Below are 27825 nucleotides of genomic sequence, written 5' to 3'. Positions count from 1 at the left end.
GTAAAGCTGGGAAAGCATGGAAGCAAATGACAACGCTGAAGATGACACATGATCAGCAATATTTTGCAGGTGAAAGCATGATTTTGCAAAAGAAAAACTATTAACTGTGTAAATAACAGTGTGACAAATGTGTTTTATAGGCTTGGGATAGATCCTATATTCTTTCCTATTGCCTGAAAGAATACTTGAGAATGGATGATTTACAAGAGTGAGCCTCATAAATGCTGAGTAGGAACAGTAACCACTCTAGTCTCAGAAGGTGGAGACAGGGTACACCCAGAGCATGTATGCAAGACATGTACACATATACATGTGTACTTGCACACAGGGAAAAATATATATATATTATATATATATATATATATATATATATATATCATGAACATACTCCCACACACTTAAAAAAGGGAAGAAAAAGTAGTGAGTTTTATTTCGGTTCATGGTTCTTGGATCATTGTGTTGTTATCTTGGCTCCCAGTGAGAGTCTTATGTTATTTCAACTCATGGCAGGAAGTACAACAGGAGAAGGCATGTAAAATTACACAACACTGGATGGAAATGAAGAAAAATTCACTCTCAAGAGGGCATTAATCCTCTCAACTACCCAATCGCTTCTTAAAACACCATTTCCCAGCAGCATTACAAAAGCAATCACATTTCCATGTAAGTTTTAAAAAAGATGACCCCTATTCGATTCCTGCAATCTCAGGATGGATGTTTTGCCATTTGAAAATGAATAACACATAAAAGGTAGGTTTACTGTATTCAAGTCAGATGGATGAAAGAATACATTTTCCTGTTGGTAAAAATTCTTATCAATTTTTCCCTCTACATGCTTATACCTTGGTAGCAATTAAGCATTTTCTCACATGCAGGTTTTATGCTTTGCCTTCCTGAAGGATTTTGCTTTTCCTTGTTTGCTGAGGGTAGAACCCGGGGCCGCAGGGATGCAGACCAAACTCCGTCACTGACCAAATCTCTAGCCCTCTTCTGAGTACTTTCTCTAGTCTGTCTTTTTTTTTTTTTGGATGAGTAAATTGAGATTCAATTCTATGGTAGAAAGATGCATGTTTTTAGGAAATGCTCCTATGGAACAGAAGTCAGACGTTACACAGAAAGTGAGAGACCTTGGAACACATAACTCTAAATGGGATGTTTTTATCAAATCCCTCCCCTCAGAGCTCAAGGAACCTTGCTGAAGAGGAGGCAGGAAGAGTGTAAGAGCCAGAAGGGATGGAGTAAAGTTCGTAAGAACTCACTTAGACTGAATCAGCAAGCACAGGGCCCACAGGGTCTGCACCAGGTACTCGGCGGCGTGTATGTTACGACTTTCAGTTTAATATTTTTATGGGATTTCTGAGTGGGTAAACTAGTGGATCTCTGATTCTTGTGCCTTCTCTTGAGGCTCTGTTTCTTTTGTTGGTTTGACCTGTCCAGCCTCAAAATAATGTTTTTGTTTCGTCTTATTATATTTCATTTTGTCATGTTTGGATATGTTCTAATGAGAGACTGAAAGGGAGTGGACACAGAGGGGTAGGGTGGGAAGACGGGAAGGAAGGAGGAGGAGGAGGAGGAGGAGGAGGAGGGGAAACTGCAATCAGGATATATCATGTGAGAAAAGAATCTATTTTCAAGAGAAAAGCAAAAAATAAATGCAAAACTAGCAACAACAAAATGGTTCTCTCAAAGTTTGGAGCCAGCAAACCAACTCTGTATTATATTTTCTTTAAATATTACCTAAGTTAATTTGTCAGTTCTTCTAAAATTAATTTTACTGTTATATTCACAAATTCTCCATTTTAAAGTTTGAATACTAGTATTTTTCAAATAGAACTTTAATTAATTTTACATTTATTCATGGCTGTAACTAAAATAAACTAATAACAACAGAAAGTGAGTAAACTATTGCTTCTATGCACTGATCTGTGTGTCTGTTTGTGTTCCAGGACCATGTTGTTTTTATCACTGTGTCTCTGTAGTATAACTGGAGATAAGTTTGGCAAAGCCTCCACTGTTACTCTTCTGGCTAATGATTGCTTTGGTTATCTGGAGTGTTTGTGCTTCTTTGTGAATTTAAGAATCTGCATTTCTGTGAAGAGTGGCAGTGGGATTTTGATTGAGATTACATTGTAATCTGTAGACTGAAAACTGCTCTGGAAGGTTGGTCACTTCTATGACATTCATTCTTCCAGTATGTGAGCTTTTTTTGACTTCTGCATTGCATATTTCTTCCAGTGTAGATAATGACACTCATTGCCGTTTAGTAAGATTTTCTTCTGTCCCCAGTTCAGTCTTGTGTCCTTCTAGCACATGCCTAATTTAATGCATTGTGATTTTTGTTTGAGTATTAGCCTTTAATGCTTTGAAAATAGCTTCATTCTTTGTTGATGGTCTACATTTAAACATTAATTATAGTCCTTTTGATTAGAATCTTTGACCAAAATATTTTCCTCAGACAATTTAGAGTTTTTATCTGGAAATGTGGTGTCCAGTTCTTCTCAAGCTTTATCTATGCATTATTATTTTTCCCAGGTTCAGTGTCTTGCTCTGTTGTTCAGGTGTATTTGGAATTCAAAGGACGCCCCGCCCCCCCACTGCCTTAGCCATGCAAGTAGCTTGGAGTACAGAAATGTGCCACTGTGCTTGTTGCCTTCGGGCTATTTTGAAGCCCAGTTTAGGCAAGACCATGTCTGTATGTAGTAGAGAAGTTCACTGCCAAGCCATAGTTCTCTCCGGTGTACTCTAACTCTGGGAGACTACCAGGGTCTCCACAGAGGGACTTCATAGCTCCTCAGCACTTCTTAGATCATCACTTAACAATGCAAAGACTAGAGGAGATCTTGGTACATTTCCTCAGTGACTACTTTGTGTAGTTTTAATCTTTGCATAGATTGCTCTTTAAATGTCAACCATTTCAATAACCCAATATTCCTATTGTCCTCAGATACTTTTTATCCTGATTATACTTCATGTCTCTAAGCTAAAGTCTAGAAAACAACCTCAGACAGAGTACTGGGCAGATCTTATGGTTTCTTTTATGTGTTGCCTTCTCTCAAGGGTCACAACTTTGTATTGGCTTTGTGTAAAAATTGAAATGTATCAATACATTTTTGTTGTTTTATTTCTAGTGTGGTTTATAGTGGCTATGCTGTCCTGGTATAAGTTAATTCACTGTGACTGGGGGTGGAAGTGCCAATTAACTTAACCTTCACATTTAGAACTGTACTCTCAAGATTTTTGTTATGTTGTGAGATAGAAAAATCTCATTGTGTTGTTTAGACATCCAATTAATCCAACATATTTTTTTAAACATCCTTCCCCACAGAATTAGAGCAAAGCCCTTTCATATTCTTTTGAAAAAAAAACCCCAACATTAACTATTCTGAATTTTCAAGCATTTCAAATACAGTGTACTGGGTTTTCCCCTTCTGGGAAGAGCTGTTGATATTTCTTTGCATCTAAAGGTAGTACTATCATTACATTATGATACCAATTTCAGGGTTATGGATTTAGAACCTTGTCACCTAAGGTGACAATAGAAATCAGTAGCAAATTCAGCATATTCAAGCTTCAGAATCCATTGTTTTCAGTTTTCCTTCCAGCTTCTTGTTCCCAAAATGCAAAACCTTTAGACAGTTTTGATTTTTTCTACACTACTTGACCCTTTTTGAAGAGATAGAATAATAATTATTAGTTGCACTATTACTACTGATAGTAAAAACTTTCATCAATATAATTGTCACTGTGGTGACTGGTCTCCACAGATGGCTTCTCAATGAACTCACACCCTTTGGAGCCCTCCCCCTTGTAATATATACACTTGCCATGTGTGCCCAAGCTAGTGTGATACTACACAACTTCTGAGGTAGGTCATAAGAGTATGTCTATCACATTTTGGGGAAAGCCATCTACTACATAAGAAATTCATCCATCAGAGATTGTGATGTTGTGATGGTTCTCAATTGCCTTGCTTGGCAGAAAGAAAGGAGGAAAAGGGAAATGAGGGAGGAAAAACAGCAATGGAAAGAGATGGGTAAAGAAAGATGGGAGGGCAGGGAAAGGGAGGTCAGAGACTCTGCTAGTTACAGACAAGTTACTTTTTGTGCAGTCATCTGGATGAAGATGTTTTAGTAGAAGTGTTATCCCACTGAGCCACCATCTCACTGCAGCCACACAAGAAATCTATAAAGTGAATTGCTTATAAATGATGAGACATGATTTTTTTCCATTCATTTATTTAGCTCATAAAAATGTCATGCACAATTATGATACAGAATACAGTATGTTCACAATGGCATGGCTAAATTAAACCAATTAACATGTTATATCACGCATATTCATCATTTTTGGTTTTGAGAACACTTAAAGTATACTACCTCACAACTTTCAAAATATAGCATATTGTTATCAACCATATTTATCATGCTCTCAGTAGACCTCAATACTTCAGAGAGTCCATGCCTCTTGTCCAACTGCAGTTTTATATCCTTAAACCAATCGTCTCCCCATTGTTAAAAGACTCACATTGAAGCCTAATAGCCACAATTCTGCTCTCTGTTCCCATAAGTTCATCATTTCTAGGTTACACATAAAATTGAAATTGTGTGACATTTGTCTTCCAGTGTGTCACTTATTTTTTTTTAGCAAGCATATAACTTTACTACTTACTAAAGATGAAATCAAATTTGCATGCACAGGTGAGCACTCACTGAAACACCTTGGATTCATCACATATTTGGGTTTCAATTAGCATATATATATATATGTATATATATATATTTAAGCCACTAATTTTATGGGTAATGTAATTTGCTGAGAAGCCATAGATAAGCAAACAGTTATAGTAATGACTACTGAGAAATAGAATTAAGTGAAATAAGCTTTTAGTGTCTGAATAATTGTTGCTTGCAATGAGCTTTTGTCATCTGCACAATGACAGACTCTACACAATATTTTAGTACTAAAGAGTTGTCATCATTTAAAAACATTTAATTGTTCTCTTGACACTTAATAGGGGTTTGAAATGACCCACTGCTTCAGTTGCCATTACTGAATTAATTTACCATAGTTTTATTATATAACTTGAAGACTTGCTTGTATTAGCAGTGGTTTGACTTGAACAATCAAATAATTATTCCTCTCCTTTAAAAATTATTATTTTATTTTATTTCTATTATGTGTGCCTTGATATGTGTGCATATGATGAGATGTCTGTGGTTGAGTATGTGCCATGGAATGTGTGTTGTCAGAGGATGCTTTCTTCATGAGTCCCAGGGATGAACTTAGTTGGTTAGGATTGCCCATCTAGTGTTTTTACCCTTCAAGTTATCTCATTGGTCCAATTATTCCTTTTCTTTCTAATGACAGTATTTCTATTCTCTATCTATGTGCAGATTTTAAAAAATTGCTGCTTGATTTCCAGAAAAAGCAAAGAAAATGCTAACCAGTTTCCTAGTTGTTTTCATGAACACTAGTAATTTGTGGTAGTAGTTACTATTGTGAGAACTTACTTTGACTGGAAGGTTGGTTGCTTAGTCCCAGCTTATTCATGTAACTCATTGTTCAAATGGAACATCATCTTTTTCAGAGGGGTGTCTATTGACTGAGGGTGTTTTCCTGAATCTCTCAGCAGTCATGTCTCCTGCTTTGAAGTTTTAATGGGAGATGCTCTTGCTGGTGCTTCCTGCTCTTGTGCTGTCTTCTCCCATGATGTCATCAGATAAAAAGTGCCTAGCAAATCTTTGTTGCCTGTGTATCCAATACATTCAAACAGCGTAGTAAAATTCTTTGTTAAGTTCACAATGTGACCTTGTTGTACAATGTCATTATTGGTATTTATGGCAATTAGAAAATATTTGTATCAGTTATTACTGTGGATCTAAAGAAAATGGAAAACATAATGAAATACTAATTTCCTTTAAATTATAGGTGTTCCTAATACATATAAATATAAATCAGGGTAGAATCAAATGTGAAACAAAAAATATTAATTCACATGGTTCATAATTCACTCATTCACTTCTAAATTATGGCAGAAACTAGTTTAGGAAGCAAACTGGAGATTATAAGCCAGCTAGTAAATGCATAACCATTTATTGTCACTCAGATAAATTATTTATTTAGTAAAGATTCTTAAGTGAGATTGCCCTATTGTATAAATAGAAAGCTAAACTACACTGTTGCTTAGAAATGGTGTTTTATAACTGAATAAGAGATCAATGATCCAATGAGCAACCCTCTTAAAAAGGGGAAAATGCTCACAACTCTGCTATCTCTGTTGTAGCGGGGAGAGAATATCTTTGCTCCAAAATGGAAAATCATGAAGAATGTGGGTGAGAAGAAGCAGAAAAGAGAACTCAGAGACGAAATACATGTTTAAAACAATGGTATTCTGATAAATCAAACACTAAATTTGGTGTCAAATAACATGTGGTTTATTATTGTATTCTCCACTTATGTTTACACTTATACATAATCATTTGTCCATAAAGTCTTATAAATTATTGAACTTGAATATTTATTACATGCTTCAGAGCTACACAGGATTTGTTATTTTCATTGTAGGAGTAAGAAAAACTTAATCATGGGGCAGGGATTACTTTTATAATCATATAATAGATAGTTTTCTAGCCAAGAAGTTTGATGATTTTCCTGATGCAAATGTTGCACACTAATAAATTCGAACTTCAATGTTGCATGAATAGTTAATCAATATGCAGAAACCAGCCAGTACAAAACCCTAGCATCTACAGTAATCTACTTGCTTACTATTTTCCCTCTTCATTTTTGGTTGCTAACCAGAACACCCTGTATTTTTTGTTTGCTGAGTAATTCCAAGAAGAGGACCATAAGTGATGTTTCTCCCTTCCCTTTCCTAATATACACCATGGAATTTATGACCTGCCACCTCTGGTATGAGGAAGCCAAAGAAAAGCATTTATAATTTTTTGGTTCTTTCCCCCAAGATTCTCTTAAGTCTTTTTCAAACATATATTTATTAGTAAATGATAACATTTTCCGGAGTTTATCTTTCGTGTTTACTCAGATTTCCAATAAACTAAAGCACACTTGGGTGCAATGCTCTTATATTGCTCCCAAGAGGTAACACAAGCCAGAAGGCAGGTCCTGGTCCCCAGTGGCACACATATCTATAAGTTGGCTGATACCAATCAATGAGGTTTCAGTTTCAATGTGACACAGTCGTTTCAGATTCACCTTGAGTTTAATGTTCCTAGAGCTTTCTTCAGAAGACTAAATTATTTCTCTAGTGAACTCGAGTAGCTGGCATCTGGGATGTCTACAGGTAGACAGTTTTATTTTTTATAGATGGGACACTAGGTTGTTTCAGGAAATTCAACTGGAGTAATGCCTAGTTTTCTAAATTTTCTTGAGGTTGCCTAGACAATGCCCATGGTTTTAAGAGAAATGATTCTTTAGGGGTTATAAAAGGCAAAATATAATAGCCTTTTATTAAATCATAGATCTTTTTATTGTCATTGGAATTGCTGTGCCTATGACTATGTCGAATAAGAAACACTTCAGATACTCAGTTCACTGCCACAACCTTACTATACAGAGACAGGTTTCTGGTAAAGGGCAATGCTAATGGAGAACTTGCATTCTGAATGTCTGGGGGTCATTGTGAACAAGCAATGTGAGAAATACAAAACAGACAATAAAGGTCTTGACCCCAGTAGTGACTTAAAATGGATTAAAACTTTTAAAGGAATGAAAATTTATTTTAATGATTTTGTAAAATAGTTACATTTACTGTGGTACTGAAAATATCTCAACTGAACATTTCTAGTTTTTGTGTATTTTGGTGCAGACTTCTAATTTGGCAAAAAGAGACACACTGAATGCTTTCTTTATGGCTTGTGTCTGGTTCCTAAACTTTGGGTAGTTATTGGATCCTAAATAGCCCATAGATCAAATTTGAAATAGTTGAGTTACTTCAGATGACTGCCAAGTGAATATTGGTGTTAATAACTTGCAGTTCTGGTGCCTTTGAAAAGAAATTGAAAGGAAAAAAAAGGGTGAAAAAACCCCAAGAAATATGGGGGCCAGTGTCCTGAAACTTGCTCTTGACTTTCTGTAGAAGACTATTTCTTTCATCTTTTCTCTAAATGTGGATCGATAGTGACTGGAGAACATTGTCATGTGCCTACTCACGGTGTGATTCAGATGTGTTTCAGAAAGAACTGGACATGAGGGTTCTGATGCCAGCACACTGTGTGGACAGGGTTCAGTAGTGAATTACTCCTTGTCTATTGTTGCATCACAGTGGTCTGTGCAGTATGGGGTAGACTGACATGCCAAGGTTGTCCTTAGGGCACTTCCCTTGTCTCCTTCTTCTTTTTCATGTCTATAGTCTCACCTCAGTGTCTGTTGGATGAAATAAATTCTGCAATTGGGCCTTAGTCTGCTATGATATAATTAAAAGAAATGTATCAATACATTTTGGGAGGCACTGAGTAACAGAGACCGGTTGATTAACCTTCAACATCTCGTTTTGCTCCTCCATTAAAGTGGAAATTGCATTATTAAGCTAATAGGATTACAATGAAGAATAGGTAAGATACATGCCCAGAACAAATAAAGGCGTCTTATTGTTACTACTGTTGCTATTACTAGGAATATATTAACAGGGATGTTGAATAAGCAAAATTAATAGGGTTTAATGAGAAAACAACTTTACAATTGCTCTCCACCTCCCCTTTAACATTTCTTTACTGGTATAATTCAGTTGACTTCTCCTTGAAAAGCAGAGCTCCTATGAATCCGTTCATCAGTAGTGATTACAAAGAATAGGGTTCACTTTAAGTTTAAAAAATACATCAACAATTTAGAAGTTTCTCAGGTTATGAAATAGTGAAATTTTGAATTTGACTTAGCTGTTAAGCATTTTTTTTTCTCTTGCAAGCTGGGGTGTGCTGCAGGCCAGATGTGTTTGGCTTGAGAAAGAGGCAAGTGGAAGGATACTCCATTTAGAAACGTTTCTTTGTAAATAGACACATGAACTAGTTACTACTAGAAACTAAGCTAAGGTAGGATCTACTGAAGCAAACCAAGAGCCCTCTCTCCTCACTCATCCTTTTAATCAATGTTTGTTACCCTTCCTAGTCCAAGCTGGGAGGGCTGAGCAGGAAAAGCCTTCTATGCTGTAGTTACTGTAAAATGACCATCTATGCCTTGCCCACATGGTGTGCAACTTGACTCCTTCCAAGTGCGGTTGTACAAGGCTCCCACTGACAGCATTCAAAATTTTCTTCTAGTGATGAGAGCAGTACATTTTATATCTTCCTCCAGCTGCTTCCTGTAGGCTGCTTTTTTTTCTTCCTGTTTCCCAGGTTCTCTCTAATGAAGGAAGAAAGTTGCTTTAGATGACCTAGTTTTTCTTATCATTAGAGAGATTGATATTCCTGTGTCATTTGCCTTGAAAAGTGTTAGAATTAAAGGGTTGTATCAATTATTTTGTTATTTTTTCTTTCTTCGTTGCCCACACAGGAAGGGGATCCATCTTTGACTCATTCCATCTAAGATGGAAGCAAACATGAGGACAGTCAGAGTTCTTGCTTCTAGATGGATTGAAAGTCCTGCATGTGAGCTGCTATGGAAGCTCTTCTAAGTCACTCTACCTTCTGTAGCTGCCCTGGAACTATCTCTATAGAACAGGCTGGCCTTGAACTCACAGAGATAAGCCTAGCCTCTGCGTCTCAAGTACTGGGATTAAAGGCACGAGCCACCACAGCCCCAGCTCCAGACAGCTTTTGCAGGGAATTTTCCTCATGTGCTCTTTGTAACAGCACATCTCTTTATCTGCAACATTTTCAGAATCAGCCAAAATGTTCTTGTTGATTTCTTCTGAAATTTGTGTTTTGGCAGGAAACTTTGTCAGATTTCTTTCTGATTGGATTGTGTTATTTCAGTGCAAACACCCAAAGTCATGTGGCTTTTTAGACTTACCTTTTACAAACTTTAAACACCTGCTTGGTTCAGCGTGCCCTCTTTCTTAGCTGTGCTTTGTGGCCCCTTTCTATTTTGTGTAAGCTAATCCCTCTGTCCTAGCTTGCTGAACATTTGTCTCTGCCTTGTTCCCAGTCACTAGAGTCTATCTTTTCTGTTTGGCCAACATGTACCCTTCTACGGTAACTTGTTTTAGAAAATTGTTTTATGTGGAGTGTTATACTTTGCAGATAACATTTCAGTTTAACTCAAATGAGTGAGCAATGTGGGAATTACAGGTGCCTTGGAAGAAACAGGAGAAAACACTGCAAACTCTTCAAGCCACAATAGAGCACTGCCTCCTCAGCTTATGTCAAAGGCTGGCTCTGCCAACTCCTGCCTACATGGGGCTACATCAAGAAAAACTCTCCCTTTTCTGTAGCCATCGTTAAAATAATCCAAGAAGACCACAATTTTGAGTGCGGGTTGGTTTTCTGTCATATTTTATTGGTGGAAATAATCTCCACATGTGGAAATAAAAATGTATCGGCATAATCTTAGACAGATAGGATCAGGGTTGACTCCTATGTAATCTTATAATTATTTTTGCTGGGTTATTGTAAAAAAATCAGTGTCTGGCATTTTTCTGCTCCTATACCACAATCAGTATGGAGGATTTCTGGTGATAGAACTGTGGGATAATTTGCTCATAAACAAAACAAACAAGCCAATAAGCAAACAAACATAGTTCAGCAGTGAATGCCAGCCAAATATCTTTTGACCCAATTCAATTGTGATGCTGTGGGCTCCAGTTAACATTAGGTGCCACAGACTGAGGGCTGAGTTCTTTAGACTTTAGCTGTCAGTTCTAGGTGTGGGGGTGTAATACCTGTACTTCTGACCAACCAGCTATAAATGAGTGTTCTCACAACTTTTCCCTTGGGTTAATTTCCCAGAGTGGCTCACAGAAGCTGAAAAACTACCTGGTAAAGGATGTTACAAAGGTCATAAAAGGGCAAGGTGTGGGAAAGGATGGACACAGAACTCTTGTCTATTCCTTGACATAAAACCTTGCCTAACTTAAGAAGCCAGTGATGAAACACAAATTGTGATTCAGTCTTGATGAATTTCACTCTTGTGAAAGGAGACTTGACCAATTAGAAGCAAAAAGAATGGAAATTTGCCCCTTGTAGTCAGAATTGAGAGGAGAAACTGAACATTGTGTACCTTTTAAAGGTTATGTAACTGGAAGGAAACCACGTATTTGGATTTGTCTTAGTTGCTGTTCTGTTGCTGAGAGGAGAAACCATCACCAAGGCAACTTACAAAAAATAGTTTCCAGAGTCCTTATAGGTCCATCACTAAGGCAACTTATTGAAAAAAAAGTTTCCAGGGGCCTTGTAGGTTCATAGGGTTACAGTCCATGACTGTCATGGTGAGTAGCATGGCAGCAGGCATGCATGGTGCAGGAACATAGATAGCTAAGCACTCAAATCTCATGAGAGAGAGAGAGAGAGAGAGAGAGAGAGAGAGAGAGAGAGAGAGAGAGAGAGAGAGATTGGAAATGGTGGCATGGGCTTTTGAAACCTCAAAGCCCATCCTCCTACCTGGTCATACCTGCTAATCCTTCCCAAACAGTTCAACCAACTTGGAACCAAGTGCTAAAACATATGAGCCTATTGGGGCCATTCTCATTCAAGCAGTCATAGAGCTATAATGAGAAATGAGGGTTGTAAGGAACTTGAAGTCATATATCTCTTTTGAACAGATGAAACTTTTTCTTTGTTTATAAGAGCACAATAACTGGGGGATTAAATTTTATGTTATTAGGAAAATCTTAATAATATGTTTTAGAAAACCAAACATTTGAGTGTAGCCTAAATTTCCATATGGTTGAAACATGAGATGCTACCAAGTGAATTTATCAACATTCATATTCTATTCAGTAACAAATATTTTTTGGACATTAGAACATTAGAATGTGGAAGAAAGATAGTTAAACTTGATGAACTGTCTAGAGAAACATCTACCAGTTTCCTCTCTCTTTTTTTTTGGTTTAAATTAAACTTTCCTCTCCTGAGGTAAGTCTTCTTCCACCAGATCTCTGTTACTGAGTCCAAGAAGATCGAGTTAATCTGTTTTGTAACTAATACCTTCTGTTGTTTTAGCTTGTGATTCTATGACCGAGCACTGTGTATTACCAGTACCAAAAATCACATACAAGATAAGCAAGTTTGTGTTAGCAGAGTTATTGTTTGGGATATTAATTTTATGTCCAAAAATGGATCTCATTCACTGATATAAAATTACGAAGACAGAACTTCAAGTCTAAAAGTTAAAAATTGTACTCTTTAATTAAGAGAAAACAATAACTTAGGAAAGACTTAAAAATGTGAATATACTAATTATGTTTTAGAAAAGGAAAAGGAAAGAAAAATATCAGGAATGACAGAAACTTGGTGCTGTATCAACTGGCACATGAGTAACTAAATAAAGCCATGAAGTTATCAGCAAGTCATTCAATTGTGGGCTCTGAGAAAGTGAAGAGATCTCAAGAAGTCATACAGTCTAGTGATTTGCCCTCAGGAAATAGGATATCTCACCTTCTTTCAATTTTGTCCCTCTGGCTACTTGGAAAGATTCAAAATGGATTATATGGTTTTGAGGTCAACAAGTTACTGAGTTCTACAATGTGGCATGGGTTGAGGTAGTGACAGGGTCACATGAATAGACCTCTGCCTTCATCTGAAGGTATTCACAGGTATTCACACCTAAATGGAAGACAGACACATGAACAGATAATCACACCCTATGATATCAATTGGCAGAGCAGGTAAGAGCTGTGTTCTGAGATAAAAATTGCCAAAGGAGATTAGGTGTTTTAAGTGGCAACAAAAATGAGGAAGTTCTGCCAAATGGCAAGAAGGGAGAAAATGTAGAAGACAGGTCTGTTTAGAAAATGTTCATTTGGGCCTCTGCACTCTAGGGGGCCCCAGGTGGTGGATTAGTATTTTTCCCTGGTGTAAGAAGGGACTTTGAGAGCCCATCCCACATGAAGGGATGCACTCTTGCCCTGGACACATGGGGAAGGGCCTATGCCCAGCCCAGGATGATGTGGTGGACTTTGTGGAGCCCCTGTGGAGGGCCCTACCCTGCCTGGGGAGTGGAGTGTGGATGGGGTGGGGCGTAGGAGGGGTGTGGGTGAGGGGAGGGAGAGGGAGAAAGGATTGACATGTGAAACAAGCTTTTTTCTAATTTGAACTAATAAAAAAAAGAAAATGTTCATTTGGGTATTTGAATGTAAGAAAAGGAATAGACTTGAGGAAACAAAGACAAGTTGGTGAGAAAGAGAATAATAGCTGACTAGAAAAGAAGGAAAATACGCCTTTTAGCCAGGCAGTAGGTGACTCACACCTTTAATCCAAGCACTGGGGAGGCAGAGGATGGTGGATCTCTGTGAGTTTGAGGCCAGCCTGGTCTACAGAGCGAGTTCCAGGACAGGCTCCAAAGCTACAGAGAAATCTTATCTCAAAAAGAAAAGAAAAGACACCTCTTGTCAGGTTTTGTTCTGATTTTGTTCATTTTATCATTTCTTTATTAAAACATAAAATATACCATGCGATAACAATTGATGTGAAAAGAGGTCTTGACTTTGAAGGTGCGGAGGTTACATTGGAGAGTTTAGAGGGAGGAAAGAGAAGGGATAAATGTAACTAAATCCAATTTCAAAAACAACAGAAAACCCTTAAATTGTGGAGAAGTGTCTTCATAAGGTCTATGTACTTTTGCATACATCTGTAGTAAGGAATACTTTGAATATTCTTGAAACTTTCTTTGCTCTTCCTATTACTATAAACCTTAACTTGCTCATTATAAATATTAGTGTTGTTTGCTTTTGAGCTCCCTTCTTTCATGCCTTTCTTCTCCTTTTTCTGAGTTTTGAGATATTGTTTCATTGTGAAGCTAAGGTGAGCCTAGAACTTGTGAACCTCTAGACTTTGCTTTCCTGACTGCTACAGTTCCCCTCTGGCTTTCTTGGTCTTGTACACTCTATAACTATAATTAGAATCATATTTTGACTCCTTTTTTATTGCACATATTTGTCTGTAATTTATGTACAATGTATGAAACAATAGAGAATCACAGTTTATTTTTCATGTTAAATAAGTTTGGGTGGTTTATCTTTAGAGTATTAATTTTCTTTCTAGAGGATGAAGAGATGGCCTGTTGGTTAAGAGCACTTGATTCTTTTGCAGAGGACTTGAGTTTGATTCCCAGAACCCACATCAGGTAGCTCACAACCATCTGTAACCAAAATTTCAGAGCATCCGACATCCTCTTCCAGCTTCCACAGGCACTAAAATGATATGTGATACACATACATATACATAGGCACTAAATCATACATGTTAAATAATAAAACAATATTTTAGTAGTTATAGTTCACAAAATTTTTGCAAGTTACTTGGTGTATATATATTAGCATATATTTTGGCTTAACATCTAGGAGTGAAATAATGGGTTATACGAAATACTTTATGGAATTTTCAGTACCCAGTATTTGACCAGAGTACATTTAAAATCAGCAATGCTTTCGAATTCCAGTGGCAACAGAACACTTGGTAGTACCTGTGGGAGCTGAGAAAATCATGTGTGAATGTGCATTGTTTGAAGAAGCTCAGAGGGAAGGCAAAGTCTTTCTCTGCCAAGTGTGAATCTTGGCAGCATGCAAAAAGCATAGCAACTGCTGATGCTTCTTCCTGTATGCTTGAAGCCTGAGGCTGCTCCCCTAGGGACCTCCCTCCTTACCTAGACCAGCTAACCTCTTTCCCGTTCCTATATGTAAGAAGCCATGCTAAGCTTCTCCTTTTGTGTGATTGGTGCCCCTCCATCAAAGTGAGCATAACCCACCCAATTTTAGCTTTTCTGTACATGGATCTTTTCTGAACATGTCATTTCTTCATTTCCTCACTGCCTGAGTCAAATTTCCAGGACCAAGCCATGGAGAATTCGACAAAGACCATGCTGTGAATCTTTTTCAAGTCAGCCATTCTTGTTCTTGTGTAGTAGTTGCTCACTGGTGATTATTTACTCTTTACTGGAAGTAATTATAAGGTGACTACACATCCTGAAAATTCACATGTGTGTGTGTGTGTGTGTGTGTGTGTGTGTGTGTGTGTGTGTTTCAGTTTCTAGTCTTTTTTAACATAGTTTTTTTGTTTTCTTTAATTATAAGAACTTACTACATTTTTTCAGACAAGTGCTCTTTAACACACACACTACAAATACTTTCAAGTATTTCTCCTAAAAATACTTTAAATTTAATGCCACACAAAGTTACCAAGCTTTTCCTTCAGAATTAAGTCCTTCTCAAAGTTAATTTTCTTAAAAAAAGTAAGTCTGTCTACTTCTGGACCACAAAATTGTTTGCATGTTGTTTCCTTGAAGCTGTGCCATTCACTTTTATATTAAGTTCTCTGAGTCATCTGATTTGAATTTTGTGTGCTGTACGAGGCAGGCTTTAGCATTTATTTTCTAGGTGGAGAATCCACTAAGCACCATTTATTTTGCTGAGTTTGTTTTACTGTAGCAGTAATTTTACCTTCACTTACGTGTGTGTAGGGTCAAAAGTCGGTGTTTTCTCCAATTCTGCTGCTATTTTTGTGTGATCTACTCTGGGCTATATTGTTTTTATTATTCAGCTTTATTATTATTTCTGACATGTAGCAGCATAATTCTTAAACACATGTGTTCTTTAATTGCCTTTGTGATTCTTAGTCCTTTGAATTCCCGATTACTTTTAGAACCAACTGGAGAACTAGCACAAAAAACGTCTGTCAAGACTTCAGTTCAAATTGCAATGACGCTAAAGATCAATTTTGGGGGATTCAATATACACAATCTTGAGTCTTCCAGTCAATGAAGATGGTATATTTTTAAAAAATATAGTGTATGTATATATATTATAGATGATATATAAAATGTTTTTTGAAACAATATTTTTGGCACATAAAAATGTTTTTATAAAGTGATCTCATAGCTAGGGACCTGGATTCACAATATTCAAGTAAGATTTTAGTGTAACTTCCAGATATAGAAATAAGTCAGTGAAGACATTGTTTATGTTTTGCAAACTTTTAGACTCATGTCACCTCTTCTTGCTTTAGTGTCCCAGCTCCGTCCTCTAGCATAACATTGAGAAGACATGGTAATATCAGTATCTGGTTTTTACCTTGATTCAGAGAAAATTTTCACTATTTTGCAATTAAGGTTGAAGTCCACTGTGGCTCTTTTTCATGTGTTTATAGGTGGTTTATTTTGGAGCTTACAACTTTCTGCTTCTACTTTGCTTGGAGTTTTAAACTGAGTGGCTACTAGAGTTTATAAAGTTTTGTCTGTATCTGATTCATCACAATATTTTTATTCTTTCATTCATAATGTTATGATCATTTTGGATGGTAAACTAACTTTATGGCTGGAGAAACTGCACAGTGAATGAAGTCGACATTAAGCCCAAACTCAGAGTTTATCCCTTGTGGAAGAGGAGAAACATATTTCCCTTGTATTTGACACTGAATTGTTTTCATGCCAAGATGGGCAGTTGGTTTATAATCTTTCTATATTCTAATGTTTTGATCACTTGCTGGCATCACGTTCTCGGCAGCCTGTGAAACAATTTGGGGCACTTTCCTCTGCCCTGCTCTCTGGGTCAGCTTTTGAAAATCCACTTCTTTCTGAGACACTGAAAGGACTCACCAGTGAAATCTCCATTTTTTTTTTTTTGGTGGGGGATTTTTTTCATCATTATCAATACAATTTTCAACAGATAAAATCGTTATTGTTTCTATTTCTTATTGAACCAACTGTGTACTCAAGGATTTGCTTTTTACTTAGATTAAAAAGGAGAAAATATAGCACAGAACATTTGAATTCAACTAAGGCTTTTGTTTTTGTTTTTTGTTTTTGTTTTTTTTGAAAGAAGTTGTCATGAGTTTTCATAAAGAAAAAAGTGGACCAGGAGAAAGACCTTTCTCAAATCTCCCTGGAATAAAGCAGTGTCCAAATAAACAGTGGCAGCTGGTTAAAGTGTGCTTAATAGTTAGCTTTTGACACTGAACAAAACATCTTAAGTACAGTGACCACTTATTTTTCACTCAAAGTTTGAGCTTAGGAAACAAACCTAAGTCTGGGCTCACTTGTCTGGGCTCCTATTGGCTCTAGACTCTGTATGTGTGGCTGGTTGGGCTGGCCGGGTCTGATTGGCTCGTAGATGGGAGGTTAGTGGTTTTACATCAATGTCCAAATGCTAATCTCTGTGAACTTTCATCCCCTGGAAATCTTGTCTGAGCTTGTCCTCCGAGCAGTCACTGAGGTCCAAAGAAGGCAGAGCAAGTACGCAGCACTAAAGTAACTTTTAATTGTCTCGTTGTAGACAAGCTAGGACCATCATCTGTACCTGGGCACTGGGCAGCTATGAATGCAGAATTCTGTAGGTTTACATTAGAAACCGTCCTTTTAGAGCTCGTTTTCTCTTAAATAGACAGCGATGCTGGGGATCAGGTGATTTGTGTCCCTAATTAGTAGCTATTGGACATTCTCTTGCTCCTGAAGCTGCCTTGAACAAGAGGACCATCAATGTAACAGCCAGTCAGGTTCCCGTTTTGCCAGTATATTTGTCTGGAACACTCCACCAATGCTTCGAATCATCCACACAGGAGATTGCTGCTGATTGCTCTGGCTCCTGAAGTTACAGCCCCAGCCAAGGTTGTTTGATACACTTTGTACCAGAATGCTGGAATCATAAACCAAAAGGTTTTAAGTTTGGGGTTCAATGGTAGCACGGAGGCAGATTGTACTTTTGGGTAAGAGACTTATTAGAAGAACTACTAATTCCTTGGATCTACAGTCAGACAGACAGGCAGTAGAATGACATGGGAGACTCTGATGAGACAGAGTTGATGCCCTTTTTTTATTTAAAGATGTGTGTGTGTGTGTGTGTGTGTGTGTGTATACTTGCAAGTGAGTGTAGGTCTCACTCAGAGACCAGGCTAGTTGGTACCCCTGGAACTGGAGTCACAGGCAGTGTGTAGCTGAGATGTGGGTGCTAGAAACCCACTTGTGAGTCCTTTAGAAGTGCTCTTCTCCAGCTGTCCTGCCCTTTCTTGCAGTTCTCAGAGGAAGGTGAGATTTCATGCCAAATAATTAGTGACTGGCCCACAGAAGGGGCCTGCAGTCAGCTGGTCTCTGATTCACTAATGGTGGGAGAGGAAAGGAGAGATGACTGAGTATTAGGAAGAAGGGGCGCATCTCGTTAGGGTGTCCACACTATTAAGGTAATTCTCTGCTGTCCTTGTGCTCTGCTGGTTCGATCCTATAAATTTCTCTGGGCAAGTGAGAAAGATGTCTGATGTTCTTCTGGGATCTGGGCAATGCAGTCTGTTCGAAGGAGGGTCACAATTCACAGACAGAGTCTCCTTATGGGGCTTGTTATTTTCTTTACTGCAGCTGTAAGAAAGGTGGCTGAAGGGGGAGGTACCCTGATCAGCTCCTATCCCCAAAGCCAACACAAGCAGCAGTGAACACTATACACCTGGATCAGAAGGGGAGCACACCCCCTGATGGAAGAACTACAGTGATTGGTGTGAAGGGCAGAGGATGTGATTGGTCCAGGATGCGAGCCTTCATGACTATGGTTGATCTAAAACAAAAGGCTGTGATTGGTTTGTGCAAACATGCATCCTTTGGGCTATTAAGCAGGCTGGGTCGTTTCTGTCAATGAACTGGAAGGAAGATGCTATCAGTGCTAATTCTCCTAGTGTCATAACTTCAGATCCAACAAAAAATTTCTCTTCGATGGTCTTTTCTTGTTTATTTTCAGTAGTGCAAGCTGCACTGATACGACAAAAAAGGACAGCATGAGAGATGGGGATGGAAGAAAGTTGTCTCTGTGAGTGGGTCCAAACAACAGTGCTCATCTGGAGCTGCTGTTGATCAGGACACAACCAGAAGGAGTGCCTCCCAAAGTCCAGACGACTATCTACAGCTAAAGAAAACCCTACAACCTCTGACAAGCTTGAAGCTGAAGACCCAGAGAGTACAGCAGACCCAATCCTGTGGGTGCCTCGTGTACCATCTAGTGGTTTGACAGCTGAAGATTCCATGGGCATCAGATGAGGGTCTTACTAGAACCAGACATGTCTTTGGTGTCCCTGAAGGCCTGATATTTCCATGTTTCTGATCTCTGATGCCCAGACTCCGGAACAGCTTAAGTGTACATTTGTGAGTCCTGTGCCTCTGGTTTCTGAGTACAGAGTATCTGCAACTGGTTCTTGATAGGTGATTCGGGTTTGGTTGCTTTTAGAGCATATCCAATAACTGGTATCTGTTTTCCAATGTCATGCAGGACCTTCATGGATCCCTGTTACTCTCTTTCCAGTGCAGAGCACTGCCAGTCTCCTCTTGACTGCTGAAGAAGTGCCTTATTTGACTGCTGCAGTCAGCACAGGCCTCAGGCCAGCCCAGTGCTGCACCCACGGACCTAAGTCCACTTGGCAGCTCTAGTGTGGCACCTGCTGCCACTGACCACCTACTGATTTTGCCTGAGGATCCCATCCACCTACCAGGATCCGGCCTCTGGTGGGAAGAGATGTCTGCTGTCTGGATGGTCACAGCACTGACATTATTCAGCTCCCTGTTCCAGCTCCTGAAAGCTGTCCTGACAAAGGCAGTCACCCACAGTTTTCCTGACAGACAGCACTGACAACTGAAGGAGCAACTAAGCAGGTTAGAGCAGAGGGCCAGGAAGAAGGGTCATAGAAGAAGATACATGATGAACAAAAGTGGAGAACAGACAAAATGCTACAGAAACCAAAGGAAAGAACCTGTAGCCCCTCCAGAGAGTAGCAACAGCTCTCAGCCTGGTCTCTGAGACCCTCAACCCTGACAGCTGTAATATTGGGCACTGAGAAGGGCCAAGGGTCCTAATAAATGAGGTTGCAGGAAGACTATAACACTAATGGGTACCGAGGCCCACTGGTTTTACATAACTTTTGCTGCCACCCACACTGCCAAACACTGAGGGGGAACAAAGGCTGCTATAGCTGAGCATTTGAGGGGTTCCCTGTCTATCCATGATTTCTACTCAAGTGGAACCTGCAGCCAGATCATTAGTGATACTTGTGTTAATGGTGTTCAGTTTCTCCTAACCCAATGGCCAATAGTCAAACCAAGCCCAGCCTTGGCATGGGCAGTAGCTGAAAGGCTGTGGCAAAGCCTTTGCTGTTGGCAAAGTGATCTGCCAACCAGTGTTTGAGAGATAGTTGAAGCTCTACTTCCTTCAGAGGCAAAGATGAGTTATAACCAGCTATAACTCAAGATAATTTAACCACACTCAAAAATCACCCACATGATTACCCGTGGCACTAAAGAACAAATTTGGGTGTGGCTGAAAGAAGACACTCTACATCCCAATGAAAAATGAATTTAAGTCAAAATATGTGATAAGAGATGATAATTTATGCAAATTATTCAAGACTTAATTTTAGCAAAAGGAGATGGTTGGTCTAGGTCTTTGGGGGGCTTGGAAAGAAAGAGAAAGTTAAGTATATCAGCAATGTATGTATTCAGAGGAAAGTAGGAAGGGCTGCAGGGGGCAGGAGGCAGGGAGGGCCTCATGATGGAAAAGGGAATGGAAGTCACATACACACACACATGCATGCACACACATATGGGTACACATATGCACATATGTGTATACAAATGCACACATGTATGCACAACACGCATATACACATACATTCAAATACACCCTCACACACAGTATAGATGTTTAAATGCTGCTAATCACTATTTTAGAAGGCATATGATTTTCAGACTTTGTTTTTTTTTTTAAACGAGTTTGTATCTTCTAAATTGTTAAAGAAAAAGGAAAAAAAAAGTATTAAAAGGATTTTTGGAAAAATAGAAGAAGAGAATCTTTTTCCCCCCCCAGAGTGTGATATTAGATTTCATTTCTCCTCACAATGTGTTAAAAGTTTCAAAAGTGGCTCTCAGCCCTTTTAATTGCTGGCTACATAATGGATCTACAACAGTATGTATGCCACATTCGGGGGTTGGGGGTCACCGAACTGTGCCCTGAGGCAGAGGTAGTGGTCTCTTGAGGATAAAGGGAGAAACCTCCAGAAGGGCATGTGATTTGTATTGCTACTTGAGCAGCTGTGGGCCTAGGGCAGCATCACTGGGACCCACAGGCCTAATGAATCAAGCTCTGGAGTTTGCTTTTGGAGATCATGTTTTTGAAACACTCTAGCTGACTCTGTTGCTTTTGAATTATGAGACCACAGAGTTATGGATGCACAGACAATGCAAAAAAAAATAAGGTGAGGTCAAAGGGGAAGAAGTGTTTTTTTTTTTTTCTCTTTTCTACATCAGAGACTCATGTGTCCAACAGTTACTAGCTATTTTATGTTTCATGATTTCGAGTGACCAATGGATCTTAGCATTTTTATCACAAAGCTGTTTTGTTCTTCCCACTCTCCTGTCTAGAGCAGGATGTCTCAGCATGGCACTGTAGGCAGCTTGTGCCAGATAATTTGTCATGGGAGGCGATCCTGTTTGCAGTAGGGCTTTAGCAGCCTCCTAGGCTTCTACCCACTTGATGCTATTAGCATTCTCTCATTAGCAACAACCAAATATTATGTAGGCACAGTCAAATGTCCCCTAGGAGGCAAAATCATCCCAGTTGAAAACCACCAGTTGGAAAAAAATCAAAACTCAAGTAAGGCATACTTATTAAGTAATAGTATATTTCCTTGTTTTTATTAATACAAACATATATAACTGTCAGTTAGAACATGGAAGGATAGGGTTTCTTGGCTCCATGTGGTTAGTCTCTAATATGTTGATCAAGAGTGGTGGTAACAGTTCTTTAAAATTTTTGTTTTGTTTCTGTCATAAGGAATCATAGATAATCTATTTGTTATTCAAATATTAAATATAATGTAGTATAGAAAGTGTGCAGCAATTTGGTGAAGAGTATTCAATAAAACATACTGCTATAATCCATGTTGGTTCTTCTCAATTTTAGTAAAAATCAAAATGTCAAGAAATGTCCATTATTTTCAACAGTGTTGTAGATAAAGATCTAATTTCAATTGTGCTCTTGAAATATTTGAAACAGATAAGTTATATGACTGCCTTTTACCACAGAATTTTAGGTGTCTGTGATCCCAGAGCAGAAAACCAACATCTCCTTTTAAGATCTCTTCTAAGTTCATCAGTCTTGGAGTCTATTTGCATCTATCTCTAAGATCTCAAATTTCTTCTGATCTCATGAAAGTCATAAATGCTTTCCTTAGAAAAATACACGTGTGCATACCATTTTCCAGGTTCAGAAGGTTTTCAGAGTTCTGGAAACCCATGTCTAAGTCTCAGGCTGAAACACCGAAATAAATATGTCAACAGAATAGAATTTATTTACAGCCAGGGAAGTAGGCAGGGAAGACTGACAAGATCTATGCAAAAAGACAATTGAGGTTGACACAGCGAGAGTGAAGATGCCACTCTTCAACCCTGAACTAGTAAATGCTGGAATGAACATTTTAACATTAGTTTGGTGTGGCAATAAAGGAGAGAGGCTGTGACAGAATTCTATTAGAATAGCAAGAAATAAAACAAACAAACAAACAAAAACCCCAAACATGTAAAAAGGGACACCTAAGAGGAGGCAAACCATGTTCTGTGGAGGACAAGCAAAGATAAAAGTGGGTGCTACTGGACTAGGACCAGAAAATGAAATTTTAAATGCATTCAAGGAGACAGCATTGTCAGTATACCATAGGAGAGGCTCTATGCATACTTTTGTGGAAGTGAGGCATGCCAACTGCCCCAGAGAGACAACTGCTCATTAACTAGTTGCTGCTTTCAATAACCACACTGAATGAAGATGTTGACAGGGTTATGTCATCAACAAAGAAGGGACTGCAGAGTTAGTAACATGCTTGCCACACAAGTGTGAGTACCTCATTTTGGGTCCCTAAACCTACATATGAAGCCAGGTACAGTGGTGCACACCTGTAATATCAGTGTTGTGGAGGCACAGACAGATCTCTGAAGCTTGCTAGTTAGCCAGTCCAGTCAAATGAATGAGCTCCAAATTCAATCAAAGGTCCTGTCTCAAAAAATTAACATGGACACCAATTGAGGAAGATACCTCATATTGGCTATGGCTTCCTTACAACTCATGTGAATGTGACCACACATAAACATCTCCGCACACATAGAAAAAATTTAAAGTAACAACAGGAGGCTGGAGAGATGGCTTAGCAGGCAAGAGCACATACTGCCTCTTACAGAAAACTGGAGTTTGGTCTAGGTCCTGCTCCAAATGATATGACAGATTTGAAGATCCCTCATGGAAGGCCTCACCCTCCCTGGAAAGCAGATAGGGGTTGGGATAGGGAGTCGGGGAACAGGGAAGGAGGGGAGGGAGAGGGAACTGAGATTGACATGTAAAAAAAAAAGCTTGTTTCATATATATATATATATATATATATATATATATATATATATATATGCACAGACCCATACAAGGACCTGCAACACAGGCACACATACATACATCTAATGAATAAAACGGTAGTAATGGGTTCCAAAAGGGTGGGGATTATATGCACTGTTACCAGGGTTCTAACAGAGCAGTCTGTTCTAACACTTTCATGCTCTAGGAGTGAGTAGTGTGAGTGACTATCAAGGTGGAGAATTTCCTGTGACTATAAACTTCTCTGGCAACCACTGAAGACTTTTGAGGATCTAAAGCAATCTGAAACTGTCTTCCCCATCTCAGTGGGAAAGTCCACAGTCCAGAGAATGAAGTAGTTGTTAGTTTGGGTACATATGAACATGGAAACAGCAAGGATAGAGCTGGAAGCCTCTACCTTTAAGTAACAACATGAACACACAGATATAGACACCTAGAAATTCTGATGCAAAATCAACTAAAAGCAGAGGCCATGCTAGTGTAGGGTTGGGAAAGAGGAGCTGGATGTAGAAAAGTGAGCAAAGGTGGAATGTAGTAGTCTAATTTGTTATGAAATTGGAATCTAACAAATGAACTCACATGATTGTTGTGAACTTTGCCAAGTGTATTATTTTCCAAACTTTATTTCATTTTTTCCAAATTTTTTATTTGAATTAGAAACAGGATTGTTTCACATGACAATCCCAGTTCCCTCCTCCCACCCGTCCTCCCCTACCGCCACAGCCCCAACTAAAACTCTATCACATATCCTTTCTGCTTCCCCTGGATGGTGAGGCCTTCCATAGGGTGTTATCAGTGTCTATTGTGTCTTTTGGGATAGGACCTAGGCCCACGCCCCTGTGTCTTGGCTCAGGGAGTATTCCTCTATATGGAATGGGCTCCCCAAATCCACACATATGCTAGGGATAAGTACTGAACTTCTACAGGAGGTCCTGTAGATTTCTGAGGTTTCCTCACATAATCCCATGTCCTGGGGACTGGAACAGTCCCATGCTGGTATTCCAGCTATCAGTCTGGGGAGCAAGAGTTCCTGGATGTTCAGGTCAGCTGTTTCTGTGGGTTTCACCAGCCTGGTCTGGACCTCTGTGCTCTTTACTCCTCCTTCTCTGCATCTGGGTTCCAGTTCAGTTCGGTGATTAGTTGTGCTTCTACTTCCACCAGCTGCTGGATGAAGGCTATAGGATGGCATATAAGTCAGTCATCAATCTCATAATCAGGGGAGGGCATTTAAGGTAGCCTCTCCTCTTTTGCTTAGATTGTTAGATGGTGTCATCTTTGTAGATCTCCAGACATTTCCCTAGTGCCTGATTTCTCTGTAAACCAAAAATGTCTCCCTCTATTATGATATCTCCATTCTTGTTATCATCTATTCTTCCCCCGACTCAAACTTTCTGTTTTCTCATGTCCTCTGCATCACTCTTCTTCTCCCCTTCTCATTCTCCTGGCTCCCTCCCCCCCTTCCCGTGCTCCCAATTTGCTAAGCAGATATTTACCCTCTCCCGTTCTCCAGGGGACCATGTATGTTTCTCTTAGGGTCTTCCTTGTTTATTAGCTTCTTTGGTAGAGTGGATTGTAGGCCTGTAATACTTACTCTATGTCTAAAGTCCGCATATGAGTGAGTACATACCATGTTTGTCTTTTTGTGATTGGGTTACCTCGATCAGAATGGTTTCTTCTAGATCCATCTATTTTCCTGAAAATTTCAAGATTCCATTGTTTTTTCTGCTGAGTAGTACTCCATTGTGTAAATGTACCACATTTTCTCTATCCATTCTTCGGTTGAGGGGCATCTAGGCTGCTTTCAGTTTCTGGCTATTACAAATAGTGCTGCTATGAACATCATTGAACAGATGTCCTTGTTATATGAATGTGCTTCTTTTGGGTATATGCCTAGGAGTGGAATTGCTGGATCTTGTGGTAGACTGATTCACATTTTCTTGAGGAGTCACCATATTGATTTCCAAAGTGTCTGTACAAGTTGGCACTCCCACCAGCAGTGGAGAAGTGTTCCCCTTTCTCCACATCCTCTCAATGAACTGTCATTGGTGTTTTTGATTTTGGCCATTCTGACAGGAGTAAGATGGTATCTCAGAGTTGTTATGATTTTCATTTCCTTGTTGGCAAAGGATGTTGAACACTTTCTTATGTGTCTTTCATCCATTTTAGATTCCTCTATTGAGAATTGTCTATTTAGTTCTGTACCCCACTTTTTAATTGGGTTGTTTGGTATTTTGGAGACTAGCTTCTTGAGTTCTTTGTATATTTTGGAGATCAGTCCTCTGTCAGATGTGGGGTTGGTGAATATCTTCACCCAGTCTCTGGGCTGCCGTTTTGTCTTGCTGACTGTGTCCTTTGCCTTACAGAAGCTTCTCAGTTTCAGGAGGTCCCATTTTCAATTGTTGACCTCAGTGTCCGTGCTACTGGTGTAATGTTCAGGAAGCAGTCTCCTGTACCAATTAATTCAAGGGTATTTCCCACTTTGTCTTCTAATAGGTTCAATGCAGCTGGATTTATGTTGAGATCTTTGATCCATTTTGACTTAAGTTTTGTGCAAGGCTTTTTTTTTTTTTTGGTTGGGAAAGTTTTGATGACTGCTTCTATATCCTTAGAGGTTATAGGACTGTTTAAGTTGCTTATCTGTTCTTGATTCAATTTTGGTAAGTGATAACTGTCCAGAAAATTATCCATTTCCTTTAAATTTTCAAATTTTGTGGAGTACAGGTTTTCAAAGTATGACCTGAAGATTATCTGGATTTCTTCAGTGTCCGTTGTTATGTCCCACTTTTCATTTCTGATTTTGTTAATTTGCATGATCTCTCTCTGACTTTTGGTTAGTTTGGATAACGGTTTGTCTATCTGTTGATTTTCTCAAAGAACCAACTCTTTGTTATATTGATTCTTTGAATTGTTTTCTTTGTTTTGACTTCATTGATTTCTGCCCTCAGTTTGATTATTTCCTGGTGTCTGCTCCTCTGGGGTTAATTTGCTTCCATTTGTTCTAGAGCTTTCAGCTGTGATGTCAAATCTCTGGTGTGGCTATTCTCTACTTTCTTCAGGTGAGCACTTAGAATTATGATCTTTCCTTTTAGTACTGCTTTCAAAGTGTCCCATAAGTTTGGGTATGTTGTGTCAACTTTTTCATTGAATTCTAGGAAGATTTTAATTTCTTTCTTTATTTCTTCCTCGACCCAGGAATGTTGCAATTGTGTGTTGTTCATTTTCCATGAGTTGGTAGGTTTTCTGAACTTTGATTTGTTTTTGATTTCTAACTTTAAAGCATGGTGGTCTGATAAAACAAAGGGGATTATTCCAATTTTTTTGTACCTGTTGAGGTTTGCTATGTTGCCGAGAATGTGGTCAATTTTTGATAAGGTTCCATGTAATGCTGAAAAGAAGGTATAGTCTTTTGTGTTTGGATAGAAAGTTCTATAAATGTCTGTTAATCCCAATTGGGTCATAACTTCTGTTAGTTCCTTTGTCTCTTTGTTAAGTTTCTGTCCGGTGGTCCTGTCCAGGGGTGAGAGTAGGGTGTTGAAGTCTCCCACTATAACTGTGTGAGGTCTTATTTGTGATTTGAGTTTTAATAATGTTTCTTTTATGAATGTTGGTGCCTTTGTATTTGGGGCATAGATGTTTAGAATTGAGACTTCTTCCTGATGGATTTTTCTTGTGATGAATATGAAATGACCTGCTTCATCTCTTTAGATTGATTTTAGTTTGAAGTCTAACTTGTTAGATACTAGGATAGCTACCCCAGCTCGTTTCTTGGGTCCATTTGATTGGAGTATCTTATCCCAATCCTTTACTCTGAGGTAATGTCTGTCTTTGAATTCAAGCTGTGTTTCTTGTATGCAGCAGAAGGATGGATTCTGTCTTTGTGTCCAATCTGTTAGGCTATGCCTTTTTATAGGTGAGTTAAGACCATTAATATTGAGGGAAATTAAGGTCCATTGAGTGTTTATTCTTGTTTGTTTTTGATTTGTTGTTGGTACTGGTATTGTATGTGGATTTTCCCTGTCTTTTATTTTGTGTTTTTGTAGAGTGGGATTATCTATTGCCTATGTTTATGTGAATGTAGTTAGTTTCCTTAGGTTGGAGTTTTCCTTCCAGTACTTTCTGTAGTGCTGGATTAGTGTTACATATTGTTTAAATCTGGTTTTGTCGTGGAATATCTTGTTTTCTCCATTTATAGTGATTGAAAGCTTTGCTGGGTATAGTAGTCTGGGCTGGCATCCATGTTCTCTCAGAGTTGGTAGAATATCTATCCAGGTCCTTCTAGCTTTCAGAGTTTCCATGGAGAAGTCTGGTGTAATTCTGATAGGTTTGCCTTTATATGTTACTTG

At 38.7% G+C, this 27825-nt stretch overlaps 1 long non-coding RNA gene across 2 annotated transcripts in view; it reads left to right on the top strand.

Annotated features, from left to right (window-relative positions):
* Nucleotides 1–22004, top strand: part of LOC113834421 — a 59592-nt gene extending 37588 nt beyond the window's left edge. The window contains exons 1-2 of one of the 2 annotated variants that reach the window (XR_003482935.2): nucleotides 397–1303; nucleotides 18824–22004. This is a non-coding gene — a long non-coding RNA (uncharacterized LOC113834421). Of the gene's footprint in view, nucleotides 1–396; nucleotides 1304–18823 lie in introns of those variants that run through there. The other variant, XR_004768296.1, reaches the window with a different exon arrangement.
* Nucleotides 22005–27825: the final 5821 nt, after the last annotated feature.

This window comes from Cricetulus griseus, chromosome 2, assembly GCF_003668045.3.
Source record: "Cricetulus griseus strain 17A/GY chromosome 2, alternate assembly CriGri-PICRH-1.0, whole genome shotgun sequence".
NCBI classification, from domain to species: domain Eukaryota; kingdom Metazoa; phylum Chordata; class Mammalia; order Rodentia; family Cricetidae; genus Cricetulus; species Cricetulus griseus.
Note: the sequence above shows the minus strand (reverse complement) of the source record. Positions and strands in the feature narration are given on the sequence as shown.